Source organism: Lolium rigidum, chromosome 1 (genome assembly GCF_022539505.1).
Source record: "Lolium rigidum isolate FL_2022 chromosome 1, APGP_CSIRO_Lrig_0.1, whole genome shotgun sequence".
Classification (NCBI taxonomy): Eukaryota; Viridiplantae; Streptophyta; class Magnoliopsida; order Poales; family Poaceae; genus Lolium; species Lolium rigidum.
The window spans coordinates 167,643,474-167,649,736 of record NC_061508.1 but is presented as its reverse complement, the minus strand read 5'-3'; positions in this window follow the sequence as shown (position 1 = coordinate 167,649,736).

Here is a 6,263-nt window from a genome sequence, read left to right as displayed (position 1 = left end):
CGTCCATTGCCCTACCCGGGGTCTTCCCCCCCGACATTAGCCCCCGATAAGAATGTTTCATTTGATAGTTATATTGTTGAGTTTGCTCATGATGCTACTGAAAGTTATTATGAGAGAGGAAAATATGGTTGTAGAAATTTTCATGTTACTAAAACACCTCTCTATATGCTGAAATTTTTGAAGTTACACTTGTTTTATCTTCCTATGCTTGTAACTTTGCTTTTCATGAACTTGTTTATTTACAAGATTCCTTTTCATAGGAAGTGGGTTAGACTTAAATGTGTTTTGAATTTACTTCTTGATGCTCTCTTTTGCTTCAACTCTTATGTCTTGCGAGTGCATCATTAAAATTGCTGAGCCCATCTTAATGGCTATAAAGAAAGCACTTCTTGGGAGATAACCCATGTGTTTATTTTACTACAGTACTTTTGTTTTATATTTGAGCCTTGGAAGTTGTTACTACTGTAGCAACCTCTCCTTATCTTTATTTTATTGCATTGTTGTGCCAAGTAAAGTCTTTGATAGTAAAGTCAAGACTAGATTTGGATTACTGCGCAGAAACAGATTTCTTGCTGTCACGAATTTGGGCATTGTTCTCTATAGGTAACTTAGAAAAATCTGAAAGTTTACGTGTGTGATCCCTAGATATGTACGCAACTTTCATTCAATTTGAGCATTTTCGTCTGAGCAAGTCTGGTGCCTCTACAAAATTCGTCTTTACGGACTGTTCTGTTTTGACAGATTCTGCCTTTTATTTCGCATTGCCTGTTTTGCTGTGTTGGCTGGATTTCTTTGTTCCATTAACATCCAGTAGCTTTGTGCAATGTCCAGAAGTGTTAAGAATGATTATGTCACCTCTGAACATGTGAATTTTTGATTATGCACTAACCCTCTAATGAGTTTGTTTCGAGTTTGGTGTGGAGGAAGTTTTCAAGGGTCAAGAGAGGAGGATGATACAATATGATCAAGAAGAGTGAAAAGTCAAAGCTTGGGGATGCCCCCGTGGTTCATCCCTGCATATTTTAAGAAGACTCAAGCGTCTAAGCTTGGGGATGCCCAAGGCATCCCTTCTTCATCGACAACTTATCAGGTTCCTCTAGTGAAACTATATTTTTATTCCGTCACATCTTATGTGCTTTACTTGGAGCGTCTGTTGGTTTTGTTTTTGTTTTTGTTTGAATAAAATTGGATCCTAGCATTCTTTGTTTGGGAGAGAGACACGCTCCGCTGTTTCGTATGAACACATATGTTCTTAGCTTTATCTTTAATGTTCATTGCGAAAGTTGAACTATTTCATTCATTCCTATATGGTTGGAAACGGAAAATGCCGCATGTGGTAAATGGTTTAATGTCTTGAATAATGTGATACTTGGCAATTGTTGTGCTCATATAGATCTTTTTTAAGCTCTTGCATCATGTACCTTGTACTCATTAATGAATAACTACATAGAGCTTGTTAAAATTTGGTTTGCATGATTGATCTCTAGAGTCTAGATATTTTCTGGTTGAGGTGTTTGAACAACAAGGAGACAACATAAAGTCTTATAATGCTTACAATATGTTCATATGTGAGCTTTGCTGCACCTTTTATACTTGAGTTTGCTTCAAACAACCTTGCTAGCCTAGCCTTGTATTGAGAGGAATTCTTCTCGTGCATCCAAATCCTTGAGCCAATAACCATGCCATTTGTGTCCACCATACCTACCTACTACATGGTATTTCTCCGCCATTCCAAAGTACATTACTTGAGTGCTACCTTTAAAATTTCCATTCTTTGCCTTTATAATATATAGCTCATGGGACAAATAGCTTAGAAACTATCGTGGTGAAGAATATGTACTTATGTGTCTTATTTCTTAATAAGTTGCTTGTTGTGCGGTAACCATGTTTCTGGGGACGCCATCAACTATTACACCTTTGTTGAATATCATGTGAGTTGCTATGCATGTTCGTCTTGTCTGAAGTAAGAGCGATTTTCATGATCAAATGGTTTGAGTATGCATATTGTTAGAGAAGAACATTGGGCCGCTAACTAAAGCCATGAATCATGGTGGAAGTTTCAGTTTGGACAATTAATCCTCAATCTCTTATGAGAATAATAACTGTTGTTGAATGCTTATGCATTAAAGAGGAGTCCATTATCCGTTGTCTATGTTGTCCCGGTATGGATGTCTAAGTTGAGAATAATCAAAAGCGAGAAATCCAATGCGAGCTTTCTCCTTAGACCTTTGTACATGCGGCATAGAGGTACCCCTTTGTGAAACTTGGTTGAAACATATGCTATGCAATGATAATCCGTGTTAATCCAAGCTAATTAGGACAAGGTGCGAGCACTATTAGTATACTATGCATGAGGCTTGCAACTTATAAGATATCTTATACATAACACATATGCTTTATTACTACCGTAGACAAAATTGTTTCTTGTTTTCAAAATGAAAAGCTCTAGCACAAATATAGTAATCAATGCTTCCCTCTGCGAAGGGCCAATCTTTTACTTTATTGTTGAGTCAGTCTACCTACTCTTTCTATCCCAAAAGCAAACACTTGTATCAACTGTGTGCATTGATTCTTACATGTCTACCTATTTGCACTTGTTATATTGCTTTGTGTTGACAATTATCCATGAGATATATATGTTGAAGTTGAAAGCAACCGCTGAAACTTATATCTTCCTTTGTGTTGCTTCAATGCCTTTACTTCGAATCTATTGCTTTATGAGTAACTCTTATGCAAGTCTTATTGATGCTTGTCTTGAAAGTATTATTCATGAAAAGTCTTTGCTATATGATTCATTTGTTTACTCATTACATTCATCATTGCTTCGAATCGCCGCATTCATCTCATATGCTTTACAATAGTATGATCAAGATTATGATAGCATGTCACTTCAGAAATTATCTTTGTTATCGTTTACCTACTCGAGGGCGAGTAGGAACTAAGCTTGGGGATGCTTGATACGTCCCAAACGTATCTATAATTTCTTATGTTCCACTCACATGTTTTAACACATTATATGTCATTATTATGCATTTTCCGGCACTAACCTATTGACGAGATGCCGAAGAGCCAGTTGCTGTTTTCTGCTGTTTTTGGTTTCAGAAATCCTAGTAAGGAAATATTCTCGGAATTGGACAAAATCAACGCCTAGGGTCCTATTTTTCCACGAAGCTTCCGAAGTCCGAGGGAGAGACGAAGTGGGGCCACGAGGTGGCCGGACAACAGGGCGGCGCGGCCCGGGCCCCGGCCGCGCCGGCCTGTTGTGTGGGGCCCCGTGGCGCCTCCCGACCTGCCCTTCCGCCTACTTAAAGCCTTCGTCGCGAAACCCCGATACCGAGAGCCACGATACGGAAAACCTTCCGGAGACGCCGCCGCCGCCAATCCCATCTCGGGGGATTCAGGAGATCGCCTCCCGGCACCCCTGCCGGAGAGGGCAATCATCTCCCGGAGGTCTCTTCATCGCCATGATCGCCTCCGGATCGATGTGTGAGTAGTTCACCCCTGGACTATGGGTCCATAGCAGTAGCTAGATGGTTGTCTTCTCCTCATTGTGCTATCATGTTAGATCTTGTGAGCTGCCTATCATGATCAAGATCATCTATCCGTAATCCTACATGTTGTGTTTGTTGGGATCCGATGAATATTGAATACTATGTCAAGTTGATTATCAATCTATCATATATGTTATTTATGTTCTTGCATGCTCTCCGTTGCTAGTAGAGGCTCTGGCCAAGTTGATACTTGTGACTCCAAGAGGGGGTATTTATGCTCGATAGTGGGTTCATGCCTCCATTAAATCTGGGACGAAGGACGTAAAGTTCTAAGGTTGTGGATGTGCTGTTGCTACTAGGGATAAAACATCGATGCTTTGTCTAAGGATATTTGTGTTGATTACATTACGCACCATACTTAATGCAGTTGTCTATTGTTTACAACTTAATACTGGAAGGGGTTCGGATGATAACCTGAAGGTGGACTTTTTAGGCATAGATGCATGCTGGATAGCGGTCTGTGTACTTTGTCGTAATGCCCTGATTAAATCTCATAGTACTCATCATGATATATGTATGTGCATTGTTATGCCTCCTTTATTTGTCGATTGCCCAACTGTAATTTGTTCACCCAACATCTGCTATCTTATGGGAGAGACACCACTAGTGATCTGTGGACCCCGGTCCTATTCTTTACATCTGAAATACAAACTGTTGCAATTGTTCTTTACTGTTCTTCGCAAACAAACATCATCATCCACACTATACATCTAATCCTTTGTTTACAGCAAGCCGGTGAGATTGACAACCTCACTGTTACCTTGGGGCAAAGTACTGTGATTGTGTTGTCCAGGTTCCACGTTGGCGCTGGAATCCCTGGCGTTGCGCCGCACTACACTCCTCCGCTATCAACCTTCAATGTGCTTCTTGGCTCCTCCTGGTTCGATAAACCTTGGTTTCTTTCTGAGGGAAAACTTGCTACTGTACGCATCACACCTTCCTCTTGGGGTTCCCAACGGACGTGTCGACTGCACGCCATCATCCTCCTGGCCCCATAATATGATTGTACACTTCTCTTAGCCGCATTTACCTTATTTTTGTCCGATATGGCCTTGAATTGATCTGATTTATTTTGCCTCACAAATTCGGGCCAATCATTTTTCAGCAACTCATACTGTCCAGTGAAATCTGGAGTCTTCCCCTTCTCGACATATTGAGCCGCTAAAATATTCTTTTGTTTCTCGAAGTACGGAGCCACCAAGCTGGAATTGGTCCGAACTATGTGGTGTGCTTCAGTCATAGAATGGCCGTCCAAGCATATCGTTGATTTCCTTCCGATCGTGCCTTTTCCACTTAGTCTCCCCTCATGCCGCGATCGAGGAAGACCAATCGGCTTAAGGTCAGGAACAAAGTCAACACAAAACTCAATTACCTCCTCATTTCCATAGCCCTTGGCGATGCTTCCTTCTGGCCTAGCACGGTTACGAACATATTTCTTTAATACTCCCCTGAACCTCTTGAAGGGGAACATATTGTGTAGAAATACAGGACCGAGAATGGAAATCTCTTCGACTAGGTGAACCAAGAGGTGCGTCATAATATTGAAGAAGGATGGCGGGAACACCAACTCGAAACTGACAAGACATTGGACCACATCGTTCTGTAACCGTGGTAGATCTTCTGGATTGATTACCTTCTGAGATATTGCATTGAGGAATGCACATAGCTTCACAATGGCTACTCAAACATTTTCCGGCAGGAGCCCCCTCAAAGCAATCGAAAGAAATTGCGTCATAATCACGTGGCAGTCGTGAGACTTCAGGTTTTGGAACTTTTTGTCCGTCATGTTTATTATTCCCTTTATATTCGACGAGAATCCAGACGGGACCTTCATACTGCTCAGGCATTCAAAAAAGATGACCTCTCTTCATTGGTAAGAGCGTAGCTGGCGCGACCTTGAAACCATTCCGGATGCCGGTCATCAGGGTCTTTCAAACGTTGATGGTCCTGCCGTGCTTCCTTTGTATCATTTGTCTTCCCATACACGCCCAAGAAGCTTAGTAGGTTCACGCAAATATTCTTTGTAACATGCATCACGTCGATTGCAGAGCGGACATCTAGGACTTTCCAATATTCTAGCTCCCAAAATATAGATTTCTTTTTCCACATGGGTGCGTGCCCGTCAGCCTCCCTTCGGAACCGATTGTCCGGCAGGACCCTTTCCAAAGATGACTTTCAAATCCTTGACCATATCAAATACCTCAGCACCGAATGCGTTCCGCAGGCTTCGACCGGTGATCTGCCTTGCCGTTGTAATGCTTGCCTTTCTTTCTTACGTTATGATTTTTGGGAAGAAATCGACGATGCCCCGGGTACACGTTCTTCTTACAATTTGGCGAATGTACACTTTCAGTCTCATGTAAACAGTGCGTGCATGCATTGAATCCCTTATTTGTTTGCCCCGAAAGGTTACTAAGAGCAGGCCAATCGTTGATGGTTACGAAAAGCAACGCTCGTAGGTCAAATTCCTCTTCTTTGTGCTCATCCCACACACGGACACCAGGTCTGCCCCACAACTGTAAAAGTTCATCAACTAATGGCCTTAGGTACACATCGATGTCGTTGTCGGGTTGCTTCGGACCTTGGATGAGCACCGGCATCATAATGAACTTCCGCTTCATGCACAACCAAGGAGGAAGGTTGTAGATGCATAGAGTCACGGGCCAGGTGCTATGGCTGGAGCTCTGCTCGCCAAAAGGATTCATGCCATCT